Below are 17,372 nucleotides of genomic sequence, written 5' to 3' on the forward strand. Positions count from 1 at the left end.
ACTGGAAAATTTCAGCCAGGAATTTTTCATGCAAGTAACTTTAGACCATGATCGTTGAATGGGAGCTTAAACCACTATCACTGCTTGTAGATTTGCACCTCTTGGGCCTGGATTGCCTGCGGGTGCATGAAGGTAAACTTGTCACATGATATACCTTGGGCTGTTCTGCGACAGATAACTGATTTCTGCAGTCTCTGAAACCTGTTGTTTTTGGTGGGGATATTTATCCCTACACACTGTAAAAATTCTGGAGTCGTCGAAACACTGACTACAATGGAATTGGATCTCCAGTTCTACAACGAAGTGCATTCAAAAAAAGAACTGATGTCAGTGTGCAGGTATGTGCTTATATTCTGCTCTGCTACATCACTTCTAGGGCAGTTAATAGTCACAACAGGGACACCCAGCACCACTTCTGCCACACCGGAGAATTGCTGAATAATTCTCTGGCTCCAATTTGGCACCTGGGGATATTCTAAAGGAGAGGCCTCAGCGGGTAGAAGCATCCATCAGAAGCTTTGACTGTGGTGGAACAAGTTTAACTGCAACTTTTGTGCACTTGCAAGCCAAGATTTGTATTAAATAAACCTATTCAGAGGAGGGTGAGTTAGCAGAAAAAAACAGTTAGTTCAGATTTTTACTTCCGAGTGGGAGACATTGCATCCACTGTAACAGAGTGTAGCTATTCCACGCACTCTTGATGTGGTCTGACGAACTACCACTGAATGTCCAAAACAGCATCCACTTACTGGATATAATCTACGTAATTAATGATATCTTTGGCTGCTTAGCATGTAGTGTAGTATCTGATACCAAATGCATACTTAACATGATTTACTTGCATAGCCTTCAGGGAACAAATTATTTGCATCACTGTCTTTATAATAATAATCAATGTATGAAGCCAGCTAACTATGCAGTGTGAGACACTATGCAGGTAGTCCTGGCGACTCTTATTGGTTTACAACGGTTAAAGAACTAATCCCAACTGCTCTCTATTGTGGTAGTGTGGGCGAGCAGTTTAGGCTTATTTGTTGAACACGCAGTCAATAAATGAGACACACTTGAGAAGAAATTCGAGACCAATTTTAGAAAAATAAGTTAGTTTAATAGAATGTTTCCACACTAGAAAAACTGCACAAGAAGGTAAGCACTGTTGCAGTGTATCAATTTTTGTTTGTAAGTAACAATACACTTTTACACAGTAAAGAGACTTCCTTTGGATACAGCACTTTTACTGCATAGGGGTCCTTGCAGTCGATTTTCAGAGGTCCCCTTTAGATCTTAATTGGCTAGGGGGACAAGGTCACAAGGAGCACCAGCAGTTCAGTTTTACCTACCCTGGGTATCCAGGTGCAGAGGTGCTGTATGCGTCTGGTGCCATGCGCACTGCAAGAGTTGGCTTAGAGAGGGTTCAAGTGGAAACAGGCTGCAAAGGGGGACTTGTGGACAAGTCTGGGAGCTCCCAATAGAGGTGCTCGGTTGGTGGGGATCTTGGTAGCAAGGGAACACCATTGGTTGCCGTGGACTGGAGCCATGGAGCTCAGATGCAGAGGGTTTTGATTGTCAGGTGATACTGCCTGAAGGTACCTACAATTCTTGGGTGGACCTGCAAAGAGGGGACAAAAACAGGGCAGCCGGTCCACACTCAGTGATGGCCTCTGCGATGCTGATGACCCTCAATGGCTGGTCTCTGGTTGCGGTGGTGGAGCCCGATCTAGACTCAAACAACTGTTGGTTGCTGCAAGGGGTATTGGTGCAGTTTGACTCTGGTAGGTCCTGGGGTCTTCTCACTTGGTGGGGAGACAAGCTTGGTGACCTCTTCCTGGGCGGCTGCTGCATCGGTGGACCTGGTGGTCAGCAGAACGGTGCACCGAACATTGTGGTCGGTGCGTGCAGGGAAATGGCTCCTCCACTTTTACGTGAGATACTGATGATATGGCGAAGTGCTGGAGGCTCTCCGAGGCTTTTGTAGGATGCACAGCTGCAGAACGAGTCGATTGTCAGGACAGAAGCAGGTAAGCAGGAAAGGTTTAGCGCCAAAGTCCACCAGGAGTCCACAGTTCCTACTTTTACGGCGCTTCTTTGTCCACTTCTTTATTCAGTCAGTCAAATCTGTTCTTCTGGTGTCAGGGGGCCACCAAATTACATAATTTAGGGGCATTTAGTTGAGTTTGGGGTAGAAGCCAATGGGCTACTAACCCTTGGGGTAACTACATCCGCTATATGACCATTTCCTGTGGGAAGTTGACATAACCCTGTCCCAGAGTTTCTAGTTCCACAAAAAACAAGATAGCGGAACCCTCCTTTCGCTGAGCTCATCGGGCTGCCCACCTTAGGTGTGTGACTAGCCTGGTTATGCACAATGCCTAGCTGCATTGTTAATTTTCTGCCTGTCCTGGTGCCAAAACGGGCCTCAACGCAGGGGGTGACAACTCCCAGGTCCGGGGAAGCCAGGGACTTAAACTAAAGGCAGCAAGGTCTTTGAAGTCCCTGTCCTTGGTATGAGGATTCACTAGCCATCCTGCTGGAGGCGATGATAACGCCTTCCTCTAGAGCAGACATATTTGTGGTGGCAGGCTGGAGAATACCAGTCAGCCAACACAATAGAGGACTAATAGATTTTAGGGAGCACCTCTAAGGTGCCCTCTCAGTGCATGTCATAATAAATCCAAGATTGGCATCCATCTGGATTTATTAAGATGAGGTGTTAGATACCAAACACCATAAGTTTCAGTGAAGCCATTATGTAGCTGGGTAACTCATGTTGACCAGTGCCCAGTACATACCTTAAGATGGCTTCGCTGTTCACTTGCAATGTCTAAGCAACTGAACTAGATGTCACAGGGACATATCTGCTCATGCAAGTATGTCCACACATCACATATAATGCACCCTGCCCTAGGCCTCTAAGGCCTGATGAAGGAGTGACTTACACATATTTAGATGCAGTGACTAGGGTATGGCACACAATGTGTGTGCCATGTTGTGTTTTCACTCATGGATTGATTCCGGACATGCAGTCTGCAACGGCAAGTTGTGTACAATTTGAAAGGGGTCCCTTAGGGTGGCACAATAAATGCTGGAGCCCTAAGGAACCCGCTCTAGTGCTCAGGCCCTTGGTTCCAGGGGTACGATTTACAAGGGACTGACTGAGGCACTAGAGTGTGCACCAATTGTGTACTATTAGACCTTTTACTTTGTTTTAGGGAAAGGGCATTGTCACTGGAGACCTGTTTAGCAGGAATCCAGTGCACCTCAGTCGAAAAACCTCAGTACCAGTGAGCAAAAAGTAGGGGTGACCATGTCCAAAACGGGAACTTTCCTACAATCATCATCATCTCCCAAAGGATGCATAAGCACTGCAGCTTCTGAGGGACTGCCCAAAAAAGGGCCTCCTTCCAATGAAAATGTCCCTTTCTTGAAACAGGAAACTCAGAGTCCCACAGATAAGAGTCAGTAATGATGGTTTAAGAAAACCAATTCATTGAAGCAGGAGCTGAATCCAATGTCGATATGGGTTTCACCTTTGATAAAACTGAGAAATCAATGCAGCAGTTAGTCACTGAAACTGAAATAGACTTCACAGGCTGCTCTATCAAGGGCTCAGATGAACCATCACAGACCTAGAAACAATGTCAGCCAATACCAGAGGATCATTCACTACCAACTTAGAGATTCTTGAAGGCATTCCAGAGAGTGGAGGACTAATAACAGCCATCATGGCTTTCACAAAAAAATACTCTATAGGCTGCACAGAAACTTCTTTTGGAGGTAAAACTTACCTGCATTCCCGACAAGGATGAAGAACACTATCTTTTATGCTCTTTGTGACTCAACAAGAAAAAAAGGGATCAGCTCCTGGAACATGAAAAAGTATTTTAGACCCCTGGGCGTTCAAGATTTTGATTTAGCTTACACCAATAGCTCCATACAGAGCTTTGCCTCCCTTTCTCTTATAGTTTAGGATAAGAGGCAGGTGAGCTACTCAAAGCTCGAGTCAGGCTTGAGCGAGATGCCTGGCTCAACTCAAGGTCCTCTTGTAACCTCAAACCCAAAATGTACTGAGCTTTCATGTGGCTTCTGTCCGCTACTTACACTATACCTCAAGGAGCAAGAATTAACAACAAAGCTGCTCAAAGCATACACTTTTGATGTTAAAAAGGAGAGAAAGGGATACCGCTCAAGTGGCTGAATTGCAGAAGGTGAAACCAGAAGACCTGAGATCAATCCTATCTTCCCCACTTGACCAAATTGTATGATCATGTACAAATATTGTATTTAACGGAGCATCCTTTTCCTTTAAGGTCACAGATGAGAGCACCTTCAAATACGTGAGCTGAGGATGTGTGTTTTTCAAAACGTCTTCTGTATTTGCCAAACTACAATGTTGCTCTATTTATAATAAGAATCTAGGCCATACATTGGGTGCCTTGCCTCTTAGTTCACAAACAGCACTGTCGTCAGGGCTGGGGAGGAGAAGGAAAACATTATTACCCAGTAAGCATCTGTTTGCTGTAGATTCACATGCTCTGCATACTCCTGCCATCTAGTGTTGGGCCTGGAGTAGAGCAAGCTGTTTTTCTTCTAAGAAGTCTTTCGAATCACTGGATTGAGTGACTTCTTCTCTCTGTGATATTGTGCATGGGCATCAACTCCTTTCTTACCTTGTTTTCCCGCAGGCGGATGAGAAAGGAGTGTAAGAAAGTAAAGTACAGAGAAAAGATGTCCATGCAAAACGTAAATACATTTGTCCAAATATATACAAATATAATGTAACTGCAATGGCCACAGGTGTCCGGGGAGGATGGAGGGCGCCTGTGAATCTACAGCGCTACATGTCGCAAACCTATGCTTACTGGGTAAGTAACATTTTCCATCAATGGCATGTGGGGCTGTAGGTACACACTGTAGGAAAGTACCCTCTTTCTTGGCATGGTTACCCCCATTTTCTGCCTGCTGTGAGTGCGTTTGACTGTGTTTACTAGGATCCTGCTAAACAGAACCCCAGTGACTATGCTCTTGCCCTTTAAACTTGGTTACTTGAACCACATACACCCCACATTTGGCATACTGGTGCCTTCATGTAAGTCCCTAGTATATGGTACGCAGAACATTGTGGTACCATGGGATCCCCATGGGCTGCAGCATGTATTATCCCACCCATTGGGAGGCCATGCAAAGTGTATCTGCAAGTCTGCCATTGCAGCTGGCATGAAAGGGTGGAGGCACCCTTTTCACTATAGATCACTACATTAGGTCACTCTAAGTCACCCCTATGGTAGGCCCTCCTAACCCATAGCCCAGCTAAATAATGGTAACTCCGAACCTAGGCATGTTTGGTATCAACCATGTCGGAATCCTACTCAAATACTGTTGCCAGTATTGGAAGTATGATTCCAAGCACTCTGGGGGCTCCTTAGAGGGCCCCCAGCAATACTCCTACCAGCCTTCTGGGGTTTTCCGGCAAGCCCAAGCTGCTGCCACTCCTCAGACAGGTTTCTGGCTCAAGCCCAGGAAGGCAGAACAGAGGATTTCCTTTGGGAGAGGGGGGGGGTTCCCATTTGGAAATAGGTGTTACATGTTTTAGGAGGGGTAGCATCCCCAAGCCACTGGATGGTTTGAAAGCCACATAAACCAGTGTATACCGGTTCAGGGACCCCCAGTCCCTGCTCTGGCACAAAACTAGACAAGGGAAAGGGGAGTGACCACTTCCCTGACCATCACCCCCCAAGGGGTGGTGCCCAGAGCTCCTCCAGAGAGTCCCTTGATCCTGTCATCTTGAATCCAAGGTGGGCAGAGGCCTCTGGGAGCATCTGAGTGGCCAGGTCAGGCAGGTGACATCAGAGCCCCCTCCTGATAGGTGGTTTCCTGGCGAGATAACCAATCCCCCTTTCAGGCCTATTTAGGGTCTTCCTCTGGGGCGGGTGCTCAGATTCGGCTTGCAAGATTCCAGCAGGACTCCTCTGCAACCTCTCTTTGACTTCTAGCCCCTGAAACTGCGACTGGACCCTCCAGGAACTGACAATCTGCATTCACGATGAAGACTCTGCTTGAAACATTGTTTCCACAACTCATTCCAGCTTCTGCAACATTTCCCCAGCTGTGCATTCTCTGAGAGCAGCAAGTCTTCAGTCTGCACAAGAACGAAGAAGGAATCTCCCTTGGCGTGAATGAGACTCCCCTGCATCTGCAGGCACTAACTGCAATGACGACCGGTTACATGGATCTCCTCTCATCCTTAGCTGCATGGACCCTGCATCCCGGATGGTTGTCTGGACTAGTCCTATTAGTTTTCTCTGCCAGCTGTCCAACTTTGGTGGAGGTACGACCTTGCCTTCCCACGCAGGACAGTACCCCCATGCATCCCGTCTCTTGTAGATACCAAGGCTTGTTGGCATCTCCTCCAAGGGATCTTCAGGCTCTGTGTAGCCCCAGCCCCCAGCACACCTTCCTGCAACACACAGCCCTCTGCGTGCTTCTCCTGAGGCGTGGGACCCTTCTCCAGTTGTTCTGCATGGGCTACTTTGCAACTCTTGGTTCCTCTTCCAGTGGGTCTCCTGTGGGAGCTGCGTTTTCTTCTGTGGACTCTCTGCCTTGCTGGGGGACCCCCAGGGTTCCCCCCATGAGATGAGTCCTCCTGGACCTTGCTGGTCCCCGGCAGCTCCACTTTTGCTTCACCGCGACATTTCCTTTGCCAAGGCTTGTTGGTTGCTTTTCCACGCCACCGACCGACTACAATCATCCATCTGCCATGGGATGTCAACTGCATCCTACAGGAACTCTTCACCGACTCCAGGGCTGCATTGCTGACCGTCTTCGTCCTTCCGTCGACCAACGCCTGCAACTACAGACGGGTGGCTAGTGGCTCCTGCCCCTACTGGGCACTTCTGTGACTTCTGGACTTGGTCCCCTTCTTCCACAGGTCTTCCTCTTCAGGAAACCACTGCTGGTTTCTTGCAGTTTTGTCTGGGTGTTGCATTTTCTTCCTTTTCATCCTTTTGGGTGGTTGGAGGGAAAGTCCAGTAACGTACTCCTTTCTTCCTGGTCGTTGGGGGGCACTGTGGCACTTACCTTTGGGGTTTCCTAGTTCCCCCAGCTCCCTTCTACACATTCTACTTACCCAGGTGGGGGTCCTGCATTTGCATTCCATTTTTTTAGTATATGGTTTGGGTTCCCCCAGGGTCATTATTGTCTATTGCTATTTGCACTGTTTTCTATTGCTATTTATGCCTATTAATGATTACTAGGGTACATATCTAGTGTGTTACTAACCACCTATTGTAGGGTTGCCTCTCTAGTACTTTTTGGTACTTGTGTCACTAAAATAAAGAACCTTTATTTTGTAACACTGAGGGCCTGATTAGGACCTTGACAGAGGGGTTTCTGCCATCACAAATGTGCCGGATATCTTGTCCGCTGTATTATGATCGCCATTGAATATAATGGGACCATAATACGATGGATGGGATATCCGCCACATTTGTAATGGAGGAAACTCCTCCATCAAAGTCGTAATAAGGCCCAGAGTGTTTTCTTTCATGTGTGTATATTGCATGAGCTTTGCATGTCTCCTAGATAAGCCTTGGCTGCTCATCCACAGCTACCTCTAGAGAGCCTGGTTTCTAGACACTGCCTACACTACAGTAATAGGGGATATCTGGACCTGCTGTAAGTACCTTAGGTACCCACCACACACCAGGCCAGCTTCTTACACATGTGCTCTGCATAGACTGTAAAGCAGTCCCTCCTTAGAAGAAGTGGATAGCCTGTAGTAGTTGTACTGGTCTGGAAAAGTGTATGTAGTGCATCCTGACTTACATGAGCTTGTTAGTGTGCCAATACATTCACACAGTAGTGCTTTGTGAAACTGAGTTGTGTACCATGTAGCTGCCTTACATATGTCAGCTAATGAAAATGTCACTTACCCAGTGTACATCTGTTCGTGGCATCAGTCGCTGTAGATTCGCATGTTTTGCATAGCTCGCCATCTGGTGTTGGGTCGGAGTGTTACAAGTTGTTTTTCTTCGAAGAAGTCTTTCGAGTCACGGGACCGAGTGACTCCTCCTTTTGTCTCCATTGCGCATGGGCGTCGACTCCATCTTCGATAGTTTTTCCCCGCAGAGGGTGAGGTAGGAGTTGTATTGTAGTAATAGTGCCCATGCAATGGAGTGACTAAGTATGTACCTATTTAAGGTTAAAATAATATATATACAAATAGTTGAAGGTACCTTCCGAACTGCTACAGGCTCCCAGGGAGGCGGGTGGGCACATGCGAATCTACAGCGACTGATGCCACGAACAGATGTACACTGGGTAAGTGACATTTTCAGTTCGATGGCATCTGTCGCTGTAGATACGCATGTTTTGCATAGACTAGTAAGCAGTTATCTCCCCAAAGCGGTGGCTCAGCCTGTAGGAGTGGGAGTAGTCTGAAACAATGTTCTTAATACGGCTTGACCTACTGTGGCTTGTTGTGCGGATAACACGTCTACACAGTAGTGCTTGGTGAATGTGTGAGGCGTAGACCATGTGGCTGCCTTACATATTTCTTGCATTGGGATGTTTCCTAGAAAGGCCATGGTAGCACCTTTCTTTCTGGTTGAGTGTGCCCTTGGTGTAATGGGCAGTTGTCGTTTAGCTTTAAGGTAGCAGATTTGGATGCATTTAACTATCCATCTGGCTATACCTTGTTTTGATATTGGGTTTCCTGCATGAGGTTTTTGGAATGCAATAAATAGCTGTTTAGTTTTCCTGATGCTCTTTGTTCTGTCAATGTAATACATTAATGCTCTTTTGACATCTAAAGTATGTAGTGCCCTCTCAGCTACGGAATCTGGCTGTGGGAAGAACACTGGAAGTTCCACTGTTTGATTTAGATGGAACGGTGAAATTACTTTTGGTAGAAATTTAGGATTAGTCCTTAGGACGACCTTATTTTTGTGTAGTTGTATAAAAGGTTCTTGTATTGTAAACGCCTGAATCTCGCTTACTCTTCTTAGAGAGGTAATGGTGATGAGAAATGCAACCTTCCATGTTAGGAACTGTATTTCGCAGGAGTGCATGGGTTCAAAAGGTGGACCCATAAGTCTAGTTAAGACAACATTTAGGTTCCATGAAGGAACAGGTGGTGTTCTTGGTGGAATAATTCTTTTAAGGCCCTCCATGAATGCTTTAATGACTGGTATCCTATATAGGGAAGTTGAATAGGTAGGCTGCAGGTATGCAGATATTGCTGCAAGGTGTATTTTAATGGAAGAGAAAGCTAGGTTAGATTTTTGTAAGTGAAGCAAGTAACCCACTACATGTTTTGGGGTTGCGTGTATTGGTTGGATTTGATTAATATGGCAGTAGCAAACAAACCTCTTCCATTTACTGGCATAGCAGTGCCTGGTGGATGGCCTTCTGGCTTGCTTTATGACTTCCATACATTCTTGGGTAAGTTGTAAGTGTCCGAATTCTAGGATTTCAGGAGCCAGATTGCTAGATTCAGCGATGCTGGATCTGGGTGTCTGATCGTTTGGTTGTGTTGTGTTAACAGATCCGGCCTGTTGGGCAGTTTGATGTGGGGTATTACTGATAGGTCTAGCAGCGTTGTGTACCAGGGTTGCCTTGCCCAAGTTGGTGCTATTAATATGAGTTTGAGTTTGTTTTGACTGAGTTTGTTTACCAGATAAGGAAGGAGAGGGAGAGGAGGAAAAGCATAGGCAAATATCCCTGACCAGTTGATCCATAGGGCATTGCCGTGGGACTGCCTGTGTGGGTATCTGGATGCGAAGTTTTGGCATTTTGCGTTCTCTTTTGTCGCAAACAAGTCTATTTGAGGTGTTCCCCAGAGCGTGAAGTAAGTGTTCAGAATTTGGGGGTGAATTTCCCATTCGTGGACCTGTTGGTGATCTCGAGAGAGATTGTCTGCGAGTTGATTCTGAATTCCTGGGATAAATTGTGCTATTAGGCGAATTTGGTTGTGAATTGCCTAACGCCATATCTTTTGTGCCAGCAGGCTCAATTGCGTTGAGTGCGTCCCCCCTTGTTTGTTTAGATAATACATTGTTGTCATGTTGTCTGTTTTGACGAGAATGTATTTGTGAACTATTATTGGTTGAAAAGCCTTTAGTGCTTGAAAAACTGCTAGTAGTTCTAGGTGATTTATATGCAGTTTTGTTTGATGTACGTTCCATTGTCCTTGTATGCTGTGTTGATCGAGGTGTGCTCCCCACCCTGTCATGGAAGCATCTGTTGTTATTACGTATTGTGGCACTGGGTCTTGGAAAGGCCGCCCTTTGTTTAAATTTATATCGTTCCACCATAGAAGCGAGAGGTAAGTTTGGCGGTCTATTAACACCAGATCTGTAAGGTGACAGTAAGGAAATGCCTCCTTGGCATGGTTGCCCCCTGACTTTTTGCCTTTGCTGATGCTATGTTTACAATTGAAAGTGTGCTGAGGCCTGCTAACCAGGCCCCAGCACCAGTGTTCTTTCCCTAACCTGTACTTTTGTATCCACAATTGGCAGACCCTGGCATCCAGATAAGTCCCTTGTAACTGGTACTTCTAGTACCAAGGGCCCTGATGCCAAGGAAGGTCCCTAAGGGCTGCAGCATGTCTTATGCCACCCTGGAGACCTCTCACTCAGCACAGACACACTGCTTGCCAGCTTGTGTGTGCTAGTGAGGACAAAACGAGTAAGTCGACATGGCACTCCCCTCAGGGTGCCATGCCAGCCTCTCACTGTCTATGCAGTATAGGTAAGACACCCCTCTAGCAGGCCTTACAGCCCTAAGGCAGGGTGCACTATACCATAGGTGAGGGTACCAGTGCATGAGCACTGTACCCCTACAGTGTCTAAGCAAAACCTTAGACATTGTAAGTGCAGGGTAGCCATAAGAGTATATGGTCTGGGAGTTTGTCAAACACGAACTCCACAGCACCATAATGGCTACACTGAAAACTGGGAAGTTTGGTATCAAACTTCTCAGCACAATAAATGCACACTGATGCCAGTGTACATTTTATTGCAAAATACACCCCAGAGGGCACCTTAGAGGTGCCCCCTGAAACTTAACCGACTATCTGTGTAGGCTGACTAGTTCCAGCAGCCTGCCACACTAGAGACATGTTGCTGGCCCCATGGGGAGAGTGCCTTTGTCACTCTGAGGCCAGTAACAAAGCCTGCACTGGGTGGAGATGCTAACACCTCCCCCAGGCAGGAGCTGTAACACCTGGCGGTGAGCCTCAAAGGCTCACCCCTTTGTCACAGCACCGCAGGACACTCCAGCTAGTAGAGTTGCCCGCCCCCTCCGGCCCCGGCCCCCACTTTTGGCGGCAAGGCCGGAGAAAATAATGAGAATAACAAGGAGGAGTCACTGGCCAGTCAGGACAGCCCCTAAGGTGTCCTGAGCTGAGGTGACTAACTTTTAGAAATCCTCCATCTTGCAGATGGAGGATTCCCCCAATAGGGTTAGGATTGTGACCCCCTCCCCTTGGGAGGAGGCACAAAGAGGGTGTACCCACCCTCAGGGCTAGTAGCCATTGGCTACTAACCCCCCAGACCTAAACACGCCCTTAAATTTAGTATTTAAGGGCTACCCTGAACCCTAGAAAATTAGATTCCTGCAACAACAAGAAGAAGGACTGCCCAGCTGAAAACCCCTGCAGAGGAAGACCAGAAGACAACAACTGCCTTGGCTCCAGAAACTCACCGGCCTGTCTCCTGCCTTCCAAAGAACTCTGCTCCAGCGACGCCTTCCAAAGGGACCAGCGACCTCTGAATCCTCTGAGGACTGCCCTGCTTCGACGACGACAAGAAACTCCCGAGGACAGCGGACCTGCTCCAAAAAGACTGCAACTTTGTTTCAAGAAGCAGCTTTAAAGAACCCTGCAACTCCCCGCAAGAAGCGTGAGACTTGCAACACTGCACCCGGCGACCCCGACTCGGCTGGTGGAGAACCAACACCTCAGGGAGGACCCCCGGACTACTCTACGACTGTGAGTACCAAAACCTGTCCCCCCTGAGCCCCCACAGCGCCGCCTGCAGAGGGAATCCCGAGGCTTCCCCTGACCGCGACTCTCTGAAACCTAAGTCCCGACGCCTGGAAAAGACCTTGCACCCGCAGCCCCCAGGACCTGAAGGACCGGACTTTCACTGCAGAAGTGACCCCCAGGAGTCCCTCTCCCTTGCCCAAGTGGAGGTTTCCCCGAGGAAGCCCCCCCTTGCCTGCCTGCAGCGCTGAAGAGATCCCTTGATCTCTCATTGACTTACATTGCGAACCCGACGCTTGTTCTAACACTGCACCCGGCCGCCCCCGCGCCGCTGAGGGTGAAATTTCTGTGTGGGCTTGTGTCCCCCCCGGTGCCCTACAAAACCCCCCTGGTCTGCCCTCCGAAGACGCGGGTGCTTACCTGCAAGCAGACCGGAACCGGGGCACCCCCTTCTCTCCATTATAGCCTATGCGTTTTGGGCACCACTTTGAACTCTGCACCTGACCGGCCCTGAGCTGCTGGGGTGGTAACTTTGGGGTTGCTCTGAACCCCCAACGGTGGGCTACCTTGGACCAAGAACTGAACCCTGTAAGTGTCTTCCTTACCTGGTAAAACTAACAAAAACTTACCTCCCCCAGGAACTGTGAAAATTGCACTGTGTCCACTTTTAAAGTAGCTATTTGTGAATAACTTGAAAAGTATACATGCAATTGAAATGATTCAAAGTTCCTAATGTACTTACCTGCAATACCTTTCAAACAAGATATTACATGTTAAATTTGAACCTATGGTTCTTAAAATAAACTAAGAAAATATATTTTTCTATAACAAAACCTATTGGCTGGATTTGTCTCTGAGTGTGTGTACCTCATTTATTGTCTGTGTGTATGTACAACAAATGCTTAACACTACTCCTTGGATAAGCCTACTGCTCGACCACACTACCACAAAATAGAGCATTAGTATTATCTATTTTTACCACTATTTTACCTCTAAGGGGAACCCTTGGACTCTGTGCATGCTATTCCTTACTTTGAAATAGCACATACAGAGCCAACTTCGTACAGTGACCCTGTGCTTGTGACCACTGTGATGCTAGGCACTGTTGTAAGGGCCTCATGTGCAGTCTTGCGTTTGGGACAATGGCTATGCATGAAGACATCATGCCTAGGAGTTGTAATATCATCTTTGCTTGTATCTTTTGTGTTGGATACATGCGTTGTATGATGTTGTTGAAATTTTGAATTCTTTGTGGACTTGGAGTGGCTACTCCTATTGTTGTGTTTATTATGGCTCCTAGGTATTGTTGTACCTTGCGCGGCAGAATGTTGGATTTTGCGAAGTTGACTGTGAACCCTAGTTTGTAGAGGGTTTGTATGATTTGATTTGTGTGGTGTGAGCACGTTATTAACGAATGGGTCTTGATTAGCCAGTCATCTAGATACAGGAATACATGTATTTGCTGCCTTCTGATGTGTGCAGCGACTACTGCTAGACATTTGGTAAAGACTCTTGGTGCGGTTGTTAAACCGAAAGGCAGTACCTTGAATTGGTAGTGTATTCCGTTGAATACAAACCTTAGGTATTTCCTGTGCGATGGATGTATTGGTATATGGAAATACGCGTCTTTGAGGTCTAATGTTGTCATGTAGTCGTGTAGTTTCAGCAATGGTAACACTTCTTGTAGTGTGACCATGTGAAAGTGGTCTGATTTGATGTATGTGTTTAGTATTCTTAGGTCTAGGATTGGTCTTAGCGTTTTGTCCTTCTTTGGTATTAAGAAGTACAGTGAATAAACTCCTGTGTTTATTTGTGTGTTTGGTACTAACTCGATGGCGTTCTTTTGCAATAGTGCTTGAACTTCTATCTCCAGGAGCTCAGAATGATGTTTTGATAAATTTTGTGCTCTTGGTGGTATGTTTGGAGGGAATTGTAGAAATTCTATGCAATAACCATTTTGGATAATTGCTAGAACCCAAGTGTCTGTAGTGATTTCCTCCCATGCTTTGTAATAATGACCTATTCTTCCCCCCACTGGTGTTGTGTGGAGGGGGTGAGTGACATGTGAGTCACTGCTTAGTTGTAGGGGTTTTGGGGCTTTGAAATTTTCCCCTATTCCTAGGGAATTGCCCTCCTCTATATTGGCCCGAAAGCCTCCCCTGTACTGTCCCTGGTAACTGGATGGTGTTGCCTGTGAGGTGCTGGCTTGTGTGGCCTGACCCCGAAACCCCCCTCTAAAGGGTGTTTTGCGGAATGCGCTGTAATTTCCTCTGCTCTGCGGGGAGTAGAGTGCGCCCATGGCTTTAGCAGTGTCCGTGTCCTTTTTAAGTTTCTCAATCGCCGTGTCCACTTCTGGACCGAACAGTTCTTTTTCGTTGAATGGCATATTGAGAACTGCCTGCTGAATCTCTGGTTTAAACCCAGACGTTCGTAGCCATGCATGCCTTCTGATGGTCACAGATGTATTTATTGTTCTTGCAGCTGTGTCTGCTGCGTCCATGGAGGAGCGTATCTGGTTGTTTGACATGTTCTGTCCTTCTTCAACCACTTGCTTTGCCCTCTTTTGTAGGTCTTTGGGTAGATGTTCAATGAGATGTTGCATCTCATCCCAATGGGCTCTGTCATAGCGCGCAAGAAGTGCCTGTGAGTTAGCGATGCGCCACTGGTTTGCAGCTTGTGCTGCGACTCTCTTTCCAGCTGCATCGAACTTGCGGCTTTCCTTATCTGGGGGTGGTGCGTCCCCAGATGTGTGGGAGTTGGCCCTTTTCCTAGCTGCTCCTACAACGACAGAATCTGGTGGCAGCTGCGAAGTTATGAAAATAGGGTCTGTAGGAGGCGCTTTATACTTTTTTTCCACCCTTGGTGTGATTGCCCTACTTTTGACCGGCTCCTTAAAGATGTCTTTTGCGTGCCGAAGCATACCAGGGAGCATAGGCAGGCTTTGGTAGGAGCTGTGGGTGGCAGAGAGGGTGTTGAATAGAAAGTCATCCTCGACTTGTTCTGAGTGGAGGCTTACATTGTGGAATTGTGCTGCTCTAGCCACCACCTGAGAATATGCAGTACTGTCCTCTGGTGGTGATGGCTTTGTAGGGTATGCCTCCGGACTGTTATCTGACACAGGGGCGTCATATAAGTCCCATGCGTCCTGATCCTGGTCACCTTGGCTCATGGTGGTGTGAGCCGGGGAATGTGATGGAGTTTGTGCTGGCGAGACGTGAATTATAGGTGGAGGAGAGGGTGGCGGAGTAACCCTTTTCACCATTTTTGTTTGTGGTGTTTGGTCAGTTTGAAATTCCAGTCTTCTCTTTCTCTTAATAGGGGGAAGGGTGCTTATCTTTCCTGTCCCCTGCTGTATAAAAATACGTTTCTGCGTATGGTCTACATCGGTGGATTGCAGGTCTTCCTCAAACCTATGCTTTCGCATTTGGGAGGTCATTGATTGCTCTTCGGTATAAGAGCCTGAAACTGGGTCGGTTGCAGGTTGTTTCGGCACCGAAACCCTGTCTGCATCTTTTTTCGGCTCCGAGGTGGCTTTTTTCTTTTTCGGAGTCGAAACATCTCGGCGTCGATCTTCATCGGTGCCGCTGTCTCGGCGTCGAGCCGTGTCTACACCGCTATCTCGGTGTCGATGTATGTCTCCAGCACTGTCTCGGTCCCGAGAAGGCTGCGTGCCGGTGTCTCGACCGGAGTCGGACGGTCTCGGCACTGATTGGGCCTTTTTCGGTGCCGACGGTCGGTCACCGAATTTATGGGTGGAGCCATGGCCTGGTGGCAGTGGCGTCCCCTGGGCCTTGACAATCTTCTTATGAGTGCTTTTCGACGTCTTACTCACGGTTCGTGGATCGTCGAATTCCTCGGAGTCCGATTCGTGTATCGAAAAGGTTTCTTCCTCTTCCTGTACCTCGAACTCTCGGTGCGCTGTCGGCGTGGACGCCATTTGAAGTCTTCTTGCTCGACGGTCTCGGAGTGTTTTTCGGGACCGGAACGCACGACAGGCCTCGCAAGTGTCTTCACTGTGCTCAGGTGATAGGCACAGGTTACAGACCAAGTGTTGGTCTGAATAGGGGTATTTTTTGTGGCATTTGGGACAGAAACGGAACGGGGTCCGTTCCATCGGCGTTCTTCTACACGCGGTCGGGCCGAGCAGGCCCCGACGGGGATCGAAAACTACCCCGAAGGGCTCCAGAGCTCTTCGATCTTCGATGCGGTGTTGATTCTGACTACGCCGATCCCGAACGCAACAATACCGACGAAAATCTTCCGAAATTTAGCTGTTTTTCCGTTCCGAAACTCGGAGCGACAGGAACACGTCCGAACCCGATGGCGGAAAAAAAACAATCGAAGATGGAGTCGACGCCCATGCGCAATGGAGACAAAAGGAGGAGTCACTCGGTCCCATGACTCGAAAGACTTCTTCGAAGAAAAACAACTTGTAACACTCCGACCCAACACCAGATGGCGAGCTATGCAAAACATGCGAATCTACAGCGACAGATGCCATCGAACATCAAAGTTACCTAGAATAACCATAGTAGCACCCTTTTTCCTGGTAGTGTGCGCTCTAGAGGTAACTGGTAAAGGCCTTTTAGCCTTAACATAATAAGTCTGTATAGATTTGACTATCCACCTGGCTATGCCTGATTTAGATATTGGGTTACCTTTATGAGGCGGTGAAAAAGCTATAAAGAGTTGTTTTGTTTTCCTAAAGTCTTTGGTTCTATCAATATAGTACATGAGTGCTCTTTTGACATCTAGGGTGTGAAGTGCTCTTTTTGCAAAAGGGTCTGTTTGCAAAAAGAAGACTTGTAGTTCAATAGACTGGTTAATGTGAAACTGGAAAACCTTTAGGGAGGATCTTGGGATTAATCTGAAGAATTACTTTATCCCTATGAAGTTGGAAGAAAGGTTCTTCTAAGGTTAGTGCCTGGAGCTCACTAACACACCTGAGAGAAGTGATGGCAACTAAGAAAGCAACTTTCCATGAAATAAATTGAGGAGGACATGAGTGAAGTGGTTCAAACCGTGAACCCATGAGTCTTGAGGGGACAATGATAAGATTCCAGGATGGGGCTGAGGGTACCCTGGGTGAAATGACACATTTGAGTCCTTCCATAAAAGCCTTTATGATAGGAATTTTGAATAAAGAAATATGCTGTCTGTTTGGAGATGTAGGCGAATGGAAGTGTAAACGAGATTTGCTTTCTGCAAGTGGAGCAGATAGAAAAGAAAAATTGTACCGTGGCTTTGATTGGATTAATTTGTGTAGGCTGGCAGTAGCAAATAAAGTGTTCCACTTTGCAGCATAACAGGCTCTAGCAGTAGGTGTAGAAAGTTGGCTCTGTATATACTATCTCAAAGTGAGAGATAGTGTGCGCAGAGTCTAAGGGTTCCC

The 17,372-nt window shown here is 47.2% G+C and overlaps 1 protein-coding gene across 20 annotated transcripts in view; it reads right to left on the reverse strand.

The window, feature by feature from the left end:
* The window catches only part of BLTP1 (bridge-like lipid transfer protein family member 1), a 1,779,540-nt gene that overhangs the window by 882,858 nt on the left and 879,310 nt on the right, over positions 1–17,372 (reverse strand). The gene's annotated exons all lie outside the window — the stretch shown is intronic.

This window comes from Pleurodeles waltl, chromosome 1_2 (assembly GCF_031143425.1).
Source record: "Pleurodeles waltl isolate 20211129_DDA chromosome 1_2, aPleWal1.hap1.20221129, whole genome shotgun sequence".
Classification (NCBI taxonomy): domain Eukaryota; kingdom Metazoa; phylum Chordata; class Amphibia; order Caudata; family Salamandridae; genus Pleurodeles; species Pleurodeles waltl.